This window comes from Lissotriton vulgaris, chromosome 8 (assembly GCF_964263255.1).
Source record: "Lissotriton vulgaris chromosome 8, aLisVul1.2, whole genome shotgun sequence".
NCBI classification, from domain to species: Eukaryota; Metazoa; Chordata; class Amphibia; order Caudata; family Salamandridae; genus Lissotriton; species Lissotriton vulgaris.
The window spans coordinates 593939146-593954065 of record NC_141696.1 but is presented as its reverse complement, the minus strand read 5'-3'; positions in this window follow the sequence as shown (position 1 = coordinate 593954065).

The following is a 14920-nucleotide window of genomic DNA, read 5'->3' as shown; positions in this document are numbered from 1 at the left end:
ACTAAAGCATTACCAGATCCAGACCTGACACTTTATGTGGATGGTTCATGCATGAGAACAAGTACAGGGGACTTAGTGGCAGCTTACGCAGTCACGACAGAAACTGAAGTCATAGAAACAAATTGTATTGACACCTTGTCAGCTCAAGCAGCAGAGCTCATTGCTCTGACCCAAGCCTGTATTCTAGCCAAGAATAAGAAAGTTAACATATACACAGATTCCCGTTATGCATTCGGAGTCGTACACGACTTTGGAGTCCTCTGGCAAGAACGAGGTTTTTTAACTTCTCACGGAGCCAAAATTCAGCACGGTTCCCTCATCCGAACTCTGTTAGATGCAATACATCTGCCTACAGCGATATCCATCATGAAGTGCAAGGCACATACCAAAGTCACAGATATCATTTCCCAGGGTAACGACCTAGCAGACCGCACAGCCAAACATACAGCTCAGACTCAGACTCACACAACTGATCTGACAAAGACTATAGTTCAGACACCGACACATTGCATGACAGTTAAGGATCCCGCCCTAGATGTAATTGACATACAGACACATGCTACACCGGACGAAATCAAGAAATGGACTGAACTAGGAGGGGTCCAGACAGATCAAGGATGGATGACTAAGGGGAAATCTACATGGTTTCTCCCCGACTCTATGGTCCAAGTAATCATTAACACAGTACACAGTCCTGCACATTTAGGAGAAAAAGCTATGTTAGACAGTATTCAAAATATCTGGTTCAATAAACATTTACGAGCAGCAGCCAAACAGAAAGTGCGTACTTGCATGATATGTTGTCAGTTCAACCCAGGTAGAAGCATTCCCGTAGAGCAAGGTGGATTTCATCCTCCTGATCACCCTTTTGAAGTCCTCCAGATGGATTATATCCAGATGGAACGTTGTCGAGGATTCAAATATGTCCTCGTAGTTGTATGTGCACTTTCCCGCTGGACAGAGGCATATCCAGTCCCAGATTACACTGCTCCGACCACTGCCAAACAGCTGGTTCGTGAATTTTTCCCCAGATATGGTTTGCCCCGCATCGTATACTCCGATAATGGTCAGCCATTTTCGTCCGAGCTGATGAAGCAGGTATCTCTCCTTCTCGGCTACCAGTGGAAGTTCCATTGTGTCCGACATCCCGAGGCAGCAGGCCTCGTGGAACGCCATAATCAGACTCTGAAAATCCGTCTTGCCAAAATCTGTAGGGAGAAAGGAGTCGACTGGATAGTAGCTTTGCCAGTCGCACTCTTCTATATGAGAATGGTCGCACACTCCAGAACAGGGCTATCCCCGTACGAGGTGGTCTTTGGTAGGCCACCGAATATGTGGGGGACGCCTTTGCCGAGAAAAATTACCGATGTCGATTGTAATATGTTGACAGATTACCTTGCCTCCTTGATGTCTGCACTCCAATCATGTCGTTCACAGGTTGCTGCAGCCTTTCCCGACAACACCGATGTAAAGCCACATGGGATCATTCCGGGGGACCATATTCTCGTCAGGAACTTCGATCGGAGGAGTCCGCTGGAGCCCCGTTGGCAGGGGCCGAAACTTGTTCTGCTAACCACGAGGACTGCAATCAAGGTCGAGGGCCGCAAAGGGTGGCTCCACTCCAGCCACGTCAAAATATTTCATGGACTGCTTCCAGTTACAGACTCTCAGCCCTCCCCCTCTAAGGACTGCCCAGATTTCAGTGACTCTAAACTTCCCCTGATAGAGAAAACTCCGTCCGAGGAGTATAAATCCAAACTAAGGTCTAGCAAGTCAGACAGTTTAATTGTTTAAGTCCTCCCCTAGGTGAATCGGTTAGACGAGTTTCTGACATGTATCCCCTAGACCCCAACAGAGAGAGAGATAGACAGAAACAGCTCAAGAAACGTGAATATTGTAAATCTCTTCGCAGCCACTGCATTGTGACATTATTGATTATGTTTTTCCTAAGTCTTATGATTATTGCTGCAAGTGTACTGCTACATGTATACTACCCTATTTTCAAACATGCACATTCCTCTTCAAATGACACTGTCGAGCACTCTTTCAGTGAACTGCCCCCGCACGAACTATCTTATCGACTTGCGCTGCGCAACAGCACATTCATTAGCATGTTACATCATTCCCATCAGACCAGCAATGCTACCAATTGTTGGATATGTGGCCGACTCCCTCCCTATCAGAAATACAAGGGAGTTCTGCCTCTTTTTCCGTACCCGTTCACACATAATGGTTCATGTGGTGCATGGTTTAGTTTAATTAATTCCTTAGATTCAGATTCCGTAGTTTACCAGGGCAACTGGGTATGGGGAAATCTGAACACAGTTCTGCATAGAGTATGTTTCCCTGACAAGGAGGGTCTTCCCAAAAGAACAGGAACTGATCTAGAAAATGAAGTATATGGATTAGGTAATTTTACACTTAACCTCATGATTCTGAATGTTGAATCCGAATCCGAACCAGTCTTGCCTGCTATGTCCGTACTACCAGTTAAAGGTGAATTATGTGTCAGAAAGAATGGTTCAGTACACCTGGGTCATAGTAAATGTACTACTGTGATCGAATTCAGTGATAAGGGCAAGTCTACATTTAAAGCTTCACGTCATTCCTACTTCGTTTGTGGTCATACCGCATATATACGTTTACCTCTAGATTGGGATGGCACCTGTTACATTGCATTCCTTCTGCCACCCGTTTTCCTAGCCCCTCCTGATTATCATAGAGACATCCATCTAGTACACAATAGACCACAGAGAGATCTCCCGATTGTCGACTATACTGAAACGGCATGGGAGCAGTATACAGATTTCAATAAAGGTTTCTTTCCCTACTTAGGTACTGTCTTTAATAGTAAACTGATACGAAAATTAACTAGAACCCTTGAAGCAGTAGTGAATGAAACTACATCCGCCCTAGGTAACTTAACAGAGGAGCAGTCTGCTATGCAGATTGTTGTTCTTCAAAATCGTCTCGTCCTTGACGTCATCCTGGCCGATAGGGGCGGAGCCTGTAGAGTCATCGGATCGAGCTGCTGTGTTTTCATTCCACAAAACGCACCATCAGTATATAGAGCCATTACTCGTCTTCACAAGATTGCAAGTCAGATACACCAGAATCCAGGCACCTGGACTTGGTCCGGTTGGTTCTGGAGCGTGTTATCAGCCTGGGGATGGAAGATCCTATCCTTCCTAGGTATTGCCCTTCTCATAGTATTCAGTTGTTGCCTATGTTTGCAATGTGGGCCAGCGATTTGCGGCTTGTGCGCCACATCATGTATTCCTCATTCAAGTCCTCATTTAAAACGCCGTAAGAAGAAAGAAGAGCAAATGATGTTACATGAACAGATTGATAGATTAATGAGGATTGATATATCATGAAGGGTCCGTAGGGGACAAGGAGGGAATGAGGTAATATGAATTTTCATGGTCAGTTATGTCCCCTATCGTAGACCCCAACGGCTACATGTACGTGCTTCAAGTACATGCATGTTCCCTCCACTTCCAGCTATGAAGACGCAAATACATTTGCGTCCAACGTTAACATGTCCTCTTTCAGATCCACCATGAATGGGTTGGATATTCCGTTCCTAAGTGTGCCTTGCCAACGTCTTTATATGGTGCACTTTTCATGTTTTCTAGCTCTGGCGAGTTAGGCCCTGATTTCTGCCATCAAGCCTTTTTCTGCCTTCTGTCTCTGAAAGCCGCAGCCTGCTGCTTCCTGACCCTTGACTTACTCCCTGTGTGGCGAGCGGTGCCTAGCTCGGCCTGCCTTGCCTGCCAAGACTGTATTCAACCTTCAAGTTATCTGCTCCGCTCCTCGAAAATACATTCCTGTCTAGTAGTTTAGGAAAACATCCTTCCCAGCTGCAGAGCAAAGGGCCCGGCCTCACTGTCTCCATGCAAGTAATTCATAGCTCCCGTTACCATGGTAGGCCCATGGCCCCTTGCCTTACACGTAGACACGTAGTTGCATATGCACGCACTAGCAGCCAGTGTAGAATAGCCTCTGCCCGAGAGACCTTTCCTTCTAGATAATACAGTTCCTTAAACACAAGATATAGATATGATTTGGGTTTAGGTTGTTCTGACACTCCAGACTTCTGTCTCCTCATGTAGGGCTAAATGTCAAGTCCCCTTCACCCTCCAGTTTCACGTCAGTCACACGTCATACTGCTGCACGCGCATCTCTGCCACATGTTTTTGCTGACACTGTAGGATTCTTCTAGGGATCCACCTACTTGCGTTACGTTTTCAGTGATGTTGTCTAGCACACGCCCTTGTGCACGCCTTCTGTTACGAACACATGTTCTTATCTCGTTTCTTTCAGCTGTTACGCCTCCTGCATCAATTTCTATTGTAAATGCATGGACTATATATACGATACTCTGCTAATAAATCATTGTACATGTCCTATCCGTTCCCTTGCACATGCTACCTGGTTCGAACCAATAACCAATTCCTTTTTAAGGAATAAAACCCCTTTAAAACCTCAACTACCCCGGATTCTGTCTCTTATTTTTGACTGAGTTATTCTTATTGATATTTACCGCATAAATTCCGCATAGGTAATTAAAATTTACCACATAATCCCAGGGATAATTTTAAGCAATAAAAATAAGCAGCCATTTTTTATGCCTCAATCTTACAAGAGTAACATACAATTGAAACTAAAAAAACGATTTGTTTTTTAAATTGGCCCCACCATCTCACAATGGCTATTAGTGAACAATCTCTACCTTGCCACCTTATATTGTATTTTTTTACATTTATTTTCAGGGTATGTGACTAAGTGCCTGAAGTCCGGTAATGGCTGCTGGAACATTTACTTTCATGGTGCAGCGAAAAAAACCTAGGCCAATCAGAATGGTCTATTTTTTTTTAAGCTGAGCGAGGGTCCCCTCAAACTCAATAGTCCAGATATACAAATGTTTTTGATGTCTAATTTCTCAAAAACTATTGAACGTATTAACTCCAAATCACAACAAGCATTTGCAATGCGTGTTGCATTTACGCATGTTTGAGCTATTGGCATTGTAATGCCTTTTATATATGTTTTTGTTTTTATAACATAAATAAAAGACATGGTCATTTACAATGACCTATTGCATTGCAATGCTTGTTTCATCCCAGCAACTTGGCGCTGCCCTGCATGGGAATTCCTACCTGGAGAATGACAATGATGTCCAGAACTGCCCATTCCTTCCAGACTTCAGAGACCTTGCATGGTCTCCACTTTTACCCTTACTTTATCAGTACCACAGAATCAGTACTTCGAGGTCATTTTTTGCCCAAATATTCTTTCGGGGTACCGTTCCATTGATTTACAACACAGTCATTAAATCAAGGACATTACACTACAAATCTTTGCTAATAGGCAGGACCACTAGAATAACACAATATTGTGGCCGGCGCGTTCTCGGAGTATTTACGTATTTTCCACACTTGTCGCATGATTTAGATCTTCTGTATCAGTTGCAAACATTGATTCTAGCTCATATGGATCAAAAGAGGCTTTAGAAAGCATTGGCCATGGTCCCCCGGGGGGACAGACGCTTTGCAAAGATTAACTGTCACCATTTAGTTGCCGATGGCTGTATTCGGATTTTGCTAATGAGGAGGAACTTTTGACCAGACAGTACTACTGTGTTGTAAAATGTCAAAATTAGCAAAATATTGTGACAGAATGGGCCACATTACGCTGCATCATTGCACCTCTTCTGTGTTTGATTAAGTTTGTACCCCTCCAGTCCCTGCAGCACCTGTTCTGACCTGGGTCTCAGGCTTAACAACAGCTCTGCTGACCTGTTTGTCTGGCTCTTCAGTAGCTCTGCTACCCTGCTTCTCTGGCTCTACAGCAGCTCTGCTGACCTAGTTCTCTGGCTCTACAGCAGCTCTGCTGACGCGTCTCTGGCTCTACAGCAGCTCTGCTGACCTAGTTCTCTGGCTCTACAGCAGCTCTGCTGGCGCTTCTCTGGCTCTACAGCAGCTCTGCTGACCTGGTTCTCAGGCTCTACAGCAGCTCTGCTGACCTGGTTCTCTGGCTCTACAGCAGCTCTGCTGACCTGGTTCTCTGGCTCTACAGCAGCTCTGCTGACCTGGTTCTCTGGCTCTAAAGCAGCTCTGTTGACCAGGTTTGCTGGCTCTAGAGCAGCTGTGCTGACCTGTTTATCTGGTTCTAGAATAGCTCTGCTGACCTGGTTCTAATGGTTTACAGCAGCTCTGCTGACCTGGTTCGAAGGATCTACAGCAGCTCTACTGACCTGGTTCGAAGGCTCTACAGCACTTCTGCTGACCCGATTGTCTGGCTCTACAGCAGCTCTGCTGACCTGGTTCTCTGGCTCTAGAGTGGCTCTGCTGACCTGGTTCTCTGGCTCTAGAGTGGCTCTGCTGACCTGGTTCTCTGGCTCTAGAGTGGCACTGCTGACCTGGTTCTATGGCTCTACAGGAGCTTCCTGACCTGCTTCTCTGGCTCTACAGCAGCCCTGCTGACCTGGTTCTCTGGCTCTAGAGCAGCTTTGCTGAACTGGTTCTCTGGCTCTAGAGCAGCTCGCCTGACCTGGTTCGCTGGCTCTAGAGCAGCTCTGGTGACCTGGTTCTAAGGCTTTACAGCATCTCTGCTGACCTGGTTCTCTGGCTCTACAGCAGCTTACTGACCTGGTTCTCTGGCCATGGAACAACTCTGCTGACCTCGTTCTCTGGCTCTAGAGCGGCTCTGCTGACCCGGTTCTCTGGCTCTACAGCAGCTCTGCTGACCTGGTTCTCTGGTTCTAGAGCAGCTGTGCTGACCTGGTTCTCTGGCTCTACAACTGCTCTGCTGACCTGGTTCTCTGGCTCTACAACTGCTCTGCTGACCTGGTTCTCGGGCTCTACAGCAGCTCTGCTGACCTGGTTATCTGGCTCTCCAGAAGCTCTGCTGGCCAGGTTCCCAGGCAAAGGAGCACCTCTGCTGACCTGGTTCCCTGGCTCTAGAGCAGCTCTGCTGACCTGGTTCTCTGGCTCTAGAGCAGGGCTGCTGACATGATTCTCTGGCTCTACAACAACTCTGCTGACCTGGTTCTCTGACTCTAGATAAGCTCTGCTGACCTGGTTCTCTTGCTCTAGAGCGGCTCTTCTGACTTGGTTCTCTGGCCTTACAGCAGCTCTGCTGACCTGGGTATCTGGCTCTAGAGCAGCTCTGCTGACCTGGTTCTCTGGCTCTAGAGCGGCTCTTCTGACCTGGTTCTCTGGCTCTACAGCAGCTCTGCTGACCTGGTTCTCTGGCTCTACAACGGCTCTGCGGACCTCCTCCTCTGGCTCTACAACTGCTCTGCTGTCCTGGTTCTAAGGATCTACAGCAGCTCTGCTGACCTGGTTCTCTGGCTCTACAGCAGCTCTGCTGACCTGGTTCTCTGGCTCTACAGCAGCTCTGCTGACCAGGTTCCCAGGCTCTACAGCATTTCTGCTGACCTAGTTCTCTGGCTCTAGAGGAGCTCTGTTGACCTGGTTCCCTGGCTTTAGAGCGGCCCTGCTGACCTGGTTCTTGGGCTCCACAGCAGCACTGCTGAACTGGTTCTCTGGCTCTACAGCAGCTCTGCTGACCTGGTTCTCTGGCTCTACAATGGCTCTGCTGTCCTGGTTCTCCGGCTTTCTCGCAGCTCTGCTGGCCTGGTTCTCTGGCTCTAAAGCGGCTCTGCTGGCCTGGTTCTCTGGCTCTAAAGCGGCTCTGCTGACCTGGTTCTCTGGCTCTAGAGCACCTCTGCTGACCTAGTTCTCTGGCTCTAGAGCACCTCTGCTGACCTGGTTCTCTGGCTCTAGAGCAGCTCTGCTGACCTGATTCTCTGGCTCTACACCGACTCTGCTGACCTGGTTCTCTGACTCTAGACAGCTCTGCTGACCTGGTTCTCTGGCTATACAGCAGCACTGCTGACCTGGTTCTCTGGCTCTACCGCAGCTCTGCTGACCTGGTTCTCTGGCTCTACAACGGCTCTGCTGACCTGGTTCTCTGGCTCTACAGGCTTGGTTCTCTAGCTCTAAAGCGGCTCTGCTGACCTGGTTCTCTGGCTCTAGAGCACCTCTGCTGACCTGGTTCTCTGGATCTAGAACAGCTCTAATGCCCTGGTTCTCTGGCTCTAGATCACCTCTGCTGACCAGGTTCTCGGGCTCCAGAGTAGCTCTGCTGCCTTGGTTCTCAGGCTCCAGAGCAGCTCATCTGGCCTGGTTCTCTGGCTATAGAGGGGCTCTGCTGACCTGGTACTATGGCTCTATAATGGCTCTGCTGACGTGGTACTATGGCTCTACAGGAGCTTCCTGACCTGTTTCTCTGGCTCTACAGCAGTCCTGCTGACCTGGTTCTCTGGCTCTAGAGCAGCTCTTCTGACCTGGTTCTCTGGCTTTACAGCAGCTCTGCTGACCTGGTTCTCTGGCTCTACAACGGCTCTGCTGACCTCCTCCTCTGGCTCTACAACTGCTCTGCTGTCCTGGTTCTAAGGATCTACAGCAGCTCTGCTGAACGGGTTCTCTGGCTCTACAGCAGCTCTGCTGACCTGGTTCTCTGGCTCTACAGCAGCCCTGCTGACCAGGTTCCCAGGCTCTACAGCATCTCTGCTGACCTAGTTCTCTGGCTCTAGAGGAGCTCTGTTGACCTGGTTCCCTGGCTTTAGAGCGGCTCTGCTGACTTGGTTCTCGGGCTCTACAGCAGCACTGCTGAACTGGTTCTCTGGCTCTACAGCAGATCTGCTGACCTGGTTCTCTGGCTCTACAACGGCTCTGCTGTCCCGGTTCTCCGGCTTTCTCGCAGCTCTGCTGGCCTGGTTCTCTGGCTCTAAAGCGGCTCTGCTGACCTGGTTCTCTGGCTCTAGAGCACCTCTGCTGACCTGGTTCTCTGGCTCTAGAGCACCTCTGCTGACCTGGTTCTCTGGCTCTAGAGCAGCTCTGCTGACCTGATTCTCTGGCTCTACAACGACTCTGCTGACCTGGCTCTCTGGCAGCTCTGCTGGCCTGGTTCTCCGGCTCTACAGCGGCTCTGCGGACCTGGTTCTCTGGCTCTAGAGCATCTCTGCTGACCTGGTTTTCTGTCTCTAGAGTAGCTCTGCTGCCCTGGTTCTCAGGCTCCAGAGCAGCTCTGCTGGCCTGGTTCTCAGGCTCTAGAGGGGCTCTGCTGACCTGGTTCTCTGGCTCTGCAGCAGCGCTGCTGACCTCGTTCTCTGGCTCTACAGCATCCCTGCTGACCTGGTTCTCTGGCTCTACAACTGCTCAGCTGACCTGGTTCTCTGGCTCTACAGCAACTCTGCTGACCTGGTTCTCTGGCTCTAGAGCAGCTCTGCTGACCTGGTTCTCGGGCTCCAGAGCAGCTGCTGACCTGGTTCCCTGGCTCTAGAGCAGCTCTGCTGACCTGGTTCTCTGGCTCTACAACTGCGTTGCTGACCTGGTTCTCAGGCTCCACAGCAACGTGCTGGCCTGGTTCTCTGGCTCTAGAGCAGCTCTGCTGACCTGATTCTCTGGCTCTACAACGACTCTGCTGACCTGGTTCTCTGACTCTAGAGCGGCTCTGCCGACCTGGTTCTCTGGCTATACAGCTCTGCTGACCTGGTTCTCCGGCTCTCTAGCAGCTCTGCTGGCCTGGTTCTCTGGCTCTAGAGCACCTCTGCTGACCTGGTTCTCGGGCTCTAGAGTAGCTCTGCTGCCTTGGTTCTCAGGCTCCAGAGCAGCTCTCCTGGCCTGGTTCTCTGGCTCTAGAGGGGCTCTGCTGACCTGGTACTATGGCTCTATAATGGCTCTGCTGATGTGGTTCTATGGCTCTACAGGAGCTTCCTGACCTGCTTCTCTGGCTCTACAGCAGCCCTGCTGACCTGGTTCTCTGGCTCTAGAGCAGCTCTGCTAAACTGGTTCTCTGTCTCTAGAGCAGCTCTGCAGCCCTGGTTCTCAGGCTCCAGAGCAGCTCTGCTGGCCTGGTTCTCAGGCTCTAGAGGGGCTCTGCTGACCTGGTTCACAGGCTCTAGAGGGGCTCTGCTGACCTGGTTCTCTGGCTCTACAGCAGCGCTGCTGACCTGGTTCTCTGGCTCTACAGCAGCCCTCCTGACATGGTTCTCTGGTCCTACAGTGGCTCTGCTGACATGGTTCTCTGGCTCTACAACTGCTCAGCTGACCTGGTTCTCTGGCTCTACAGCAACTCTGCTGACCTGGTTCTCTGGCTCTAGAGCACAGCAACTCTGCTGACCTGGTTCTCTGGCTCTAGAGCAGCTCTGCTGCCCTGGTTCTTGGGCTCCAGGGCAGCTGCTGACCTGGTTCTCTGGCTCTAGAGCAGCTCTGCTGACCTGGTTCTCTGGCTCTACAACTGCTTTGCCGACCTGGTTCTCAGGCGCCACAGCAGGTTGCTGGCCTGGTTCTCTGGCTCTAGAGCAGCTCTGCTGACCTGATTCTCTGGCTCTACAATGACTCTGCTGACCTGGTTCTCTGGCTCTACCGCAGCTCTGCTGACCTGGTTCTCAGGCTCTACAACAGCTCTGCTGACCTGGTTCTCTGGCTCTAGAGCACCTCTGCTGACCTGGTTCTCGGGCTCCAGAGTAACTCTGCTGCCTTGGTTCTCAGGCTCCAGAGCAGCTCTTCTGGCCTGGTTCTCTGGCTCTAGAGGGGCTCTGCTGACCTGGTACTATGGCTCTATAATGGCTCTGCGACGTGGTTCTATGGCTTTACAGGAGCTTCCTGACCTGTTTCTCTGGCTCTACAGCAGCCCTGCTGACCTGGTTCTCTGGCTCTACAGCATCCCTGCTGACCTGGTTCTCTGGCTCTACAACTGCTCAGCTGACCTGGTTCTCTGGCTCTACAGCAACTCTGCTGACCTGGTTCTCTGGCTCTAGAGCAGCTCTGCTGACCTGGTTCTCGGGCTCCAGAGCAGCTGCTGACCTGGTTCTCTGGCTCTAGAGCAGCTCTACTGACCTGATTCTCTGGCTCTACCGCATCTCTGCTGACCTGGTTCTCTGACTCTAGAGCGGCTCTGCCGACCTGGTTCTCTGGCTATACAGCAGCACTGCTGACCTGGTTCTCTGGCTCTACCGCAGCTCTGCTGACCTGGTTCTCTGGCTCTACAACGTCTCTGCTGACCTGGTTCTCTGGCTCTACAGGCTTGGTTCTCTAGCTCTATAGCGGCTCTGCTGACCTGGTTCTCTAGCTCTGAAGCACCTCTGCTGACCTGGTTCTCTGGATCTAGAACAGCTCTGTTGCCCTGGTTCTCTGGCTCTGCAACACCTCTGCTGACCTGGTTCTCCGGCTCTCTAGCAGCTCTGCTGGCCTGGTTCTCTGGCTCTAGAGCACCTCTGCTGACCTGGTTCTCGGGCTCTAGAGTAGCTCTGCTGCCTTGGTTCTCAGGCTCCAGAGCAGCTCTTCTGGCCTGGTTCTCTGGCTCTAGAGGGGCTCTGCTGACCTGGTACTATGGCTCTATAATGGCTCTGCTGACGTGGTTCTATGGCTCTACAGGAGCTTCCTGACCTGCTTTTCTGGCTCTACAGCAGCCCTGCTGACCTGGTTCTCTGGCTCTAGAGCAGCTCTGCTAAACTGGTTCTCTGTCTCTAGAGCAGCTCTGCAGCCCTGGTTCTTAGGCTCCAGAGCAGCTCTGCTGGCCTGGTTCTCAGGCTCTAGAGGGGCTCTGCTGACCTGGTTCTCAGGCGCTAGAGGGGCTCTGCTGACCTGGTTCCCTGGCTCTAGAGCAGCTCTGCTGACTTGGTTCTCTGGCTCTACAACTGCTTTGCTGACCTGGTTCTCCAGCGCCACAGCAGGTTGCTGGCCTGGTTCTCTGGCTCTAGAGCAGCTCTGCTGACCTGATTCTCTGGCTCTACAACGACTCTGCTGACCTGGTTCTCTGACTCTAGAGCAGCTCTGCCGACCTGGTTCTCTGGCTATACAGCAGCACTGCTGACCTGGTTCTCTGGCTCTACCGCAGCTCTGCTGACCTGGTTCTCTGGCTCTACAACGGCTCTGCGGACCTGGTTCTCTGGCTCTACAGGCTTGGTTCTCTAGCTCTAAAGCGGCTCTGCTGACCTGGTTCTCTGGCTCTAGAGCACCTCTGCTGGCCTGGTTCTCTGGATCTAGAACAGCTCTGCTGCCCTGGTTCTCTGGCTCTAGAGCACCTCTGCTGACCTGGTTCTCGGGCTCCAGAGTAGCTCAGCTGCCTTGGTTCTCAGGCTCCAGAGCAGCTCTTTTGGCCTGGTTCTCTGGCTCTAGAGGGGCTCTGCTGACCTGGTACTATGGCTAGTTAATGGCTCTGCGACGTGGTTCTATGGCTCTACAGGAGCTTTCTGACCTGTTTCTCTGGCTCTACAGCAGCCCTGCTGACCTGGTTCTCTGGCTCTAGAGCAGCTCTGCTAAACTGGTTCTCTGGCTCTAGAGAAGCTCGCCTGACTTGGTTCTCTGGCTCTACAGCAGCTCTGGTGACCTGGTTCTAAGGCTTTACAGCATCTCTGCTGACCTGGTTCTCTGGCTCTACAGCAGCTTGCTGACCTGGTTCTCTGGCCATAGAGCAACTCTGCTGACCTCGTTCTCTGGCTCTAGAGCGGCTCTGCTGACCCGGTTCTCTGGCTCTACAGCAGCTCTGCTGACCTGGGTCTCTGGTTCTAGAGCAGCTCTGCTGACCTAGTTCCCTGGCTCTAGAGCAGCTGTGCTGACCTGGTTCCCTGGCTTTAAAGCAGCTCTGCTGACCTGGTTCTCTGGCTCTACATGTGCTCTGCTGACCTGGTTCTCTGGCTCTAAAACTGCTCTGCTGACCTGGTTCTAGGGCTCCACAGCAGCTCTGCTAACCTGGTTCTAGGGCTCCACAGCAGCTCTGCTGGCCAGGCTCCCAGGCAAAAGAGCACCTCTGCTGACCTGGTTCCCTGGCTCTAGAGCAGCTCTGCTGACCTGGTTCTCTGGCTCTAGGGCAGCGCTGCTGACCTGATTCTCTGGCTCTACATGTGCTCTGCTGACCTGGTTCTCTGGCTCTAAAACTGCTCTGCTGACCTGGTTCTAGGGCTCTACAGCAGCTCTGCTAACCTGGTTCTAGGGCTCCACAGCAGCTCTGCTGGCCAGGCTCCCAGGCAAAAGAGCAGCTCTGCTGACCTGGTTCCCTGGCTCTAGAGCAGCTCTGCTGACCTGGTTCTCTGGCTCTAGAGCGGCTCTTCTGACCTGGTTCTCTGGCTCTACAACGGCTCTGCTGACCTGGTTCTGTGTCTCTACAGCAGCTCTGCTACCCTGGTTCTCAGGCTCCAGAGCAGCTCTGCTGACCTGGTTCTCTGGCTCTACAACGGCTCTGCTGACCTGGTTCTAGGGATCTACAGCAGCTCTGCTGACCTGGTTCTCTGGCTCTAGATAAGCTCTGCTGACCTGGCTCTTTGGCTCTAGAGCGGCTCTTCTGACCTGGTTCTCTGGCTCTACAGCAGCTCTGCTGACCTGGTTCTAAGGATCTACAGCAGCTCTGCTGACCTGGTTCTCTGGCTCTACAGCAGCTCTGCTGACCAGGTTCCCAGGCTCTACAGCATCTCTGCTGACCTAGTTCTCTGGCTCTAGAGCAGCTCTGTTGACCTGGTTCTCTGGTTTTAGAGTAACTCTGCCGACCTGGTTCCCTTGCTCTAGAGCAGCTCTGCTGACCTGGTTCTCTGGCTCTACAACTGCTTTGCTGACCTGGTTCTCAGGATCTACAGCAGCTTGCTGACCTGGTTCTCTGGCTCTAGAGCAGCTCTGCTGACCTGATTCTCTGGCTCTACAACAACTCTGCTCACCTGGTTCTCTGACTCTGGAGCGGCTCTGCCGACCTGGTTCTCTGGCTATACAGCAGCACTGCTGACCTGGTTCTCTGGCTCTACAACGGCTCTGCTGACCTGGTTCTCCGGCTTTCTAGCAGCTCTGCTGACCTGGTTCTCTGGCTCTAGAGCACCTCTGCTGACCTGTTTCTCTGGCTCTAGAACAGCTCCGCTGCCCTGGTTCTCTGGCTATACAGCGGCTCTACTGACCCGATTCTCCGGCTCTCTAGCAGCTCTGCTGGCCTGGTTGTCTGGCTCTACTGACCTGGTTCTCTGGCTCTACAGCGGCTCTGCTGACCTGGTTCTCTGGTTCTAGCGCATCTCTGCTGCCCTGGTTCTCAGGCTCCAGAGCAGCTCTGCTGCCCTGTATCTCTGGCTCTAGAGGGGCTCTGCTGACTTGGTTCTCTGGCTCTACAGCAGCTCTGCTGACCTGGTTCTCTGGCTCTACAACAGCTCTGCTGACCTGGTTCTGTGTCTCTACAGCAGCTCTGCTGCCCTGGTTCTCAGGCTCCAGAGCAGCTCTGCTGGCCTGGTTCTCTGGCTCTAAAGCAGCTCTGCTGACCTGGTTCTCTGGCTCTAGAGCACCTCTGTTGACCTGGTTCTCTGCATCTAGAACAGCTCTGCTGCCCTGGTTCTCTGGCTCTGCTGACCTTGTTCTCCGGCTCTCTAGCAGCTCTGCTGGCCTGGTTCTCTGGCTCTACAGCGGCTCTGCTGACCTGGTTCTCTGGCTCTAGAGCACCTCTGCTGACCTGGTTCTCGGGCTCTAGAGTAGCTTTGCTGCCTTGGTTCTCAGGCTCCAGAGCAGCTCTTCTGGCCTGGTTCTCTGGCTCTAGAGGGGCTCTGCTGACCTGGTACTCTGGCTCTACAGCAGCTCTGCTGACCTGGTTCTCTGGCTCTACTGGTCTGGTTCTCTGGCTCTACAACGGCTCTGCTGACCTGGTTTTGTGGCTCTACAGCAGCTCTGCTGACCTGGTTCTATAACAGCTCTGCTGACCTGGTTCTCTGGCTCTACAGCAGCCCTGCTGACCTGGTTCTACAGCGGCTCTCCTGACCTGGTTCTCTGGCTCTACAACTGCTCAGCTGACCTGGTTCTCTGGCTCTACAGCAACTCTGCTGACCTGGTTCTCTGGCTCTAGAGCAGCTCTACTGTCCTGGTTCTCAGGCTCCAGAGCTGCT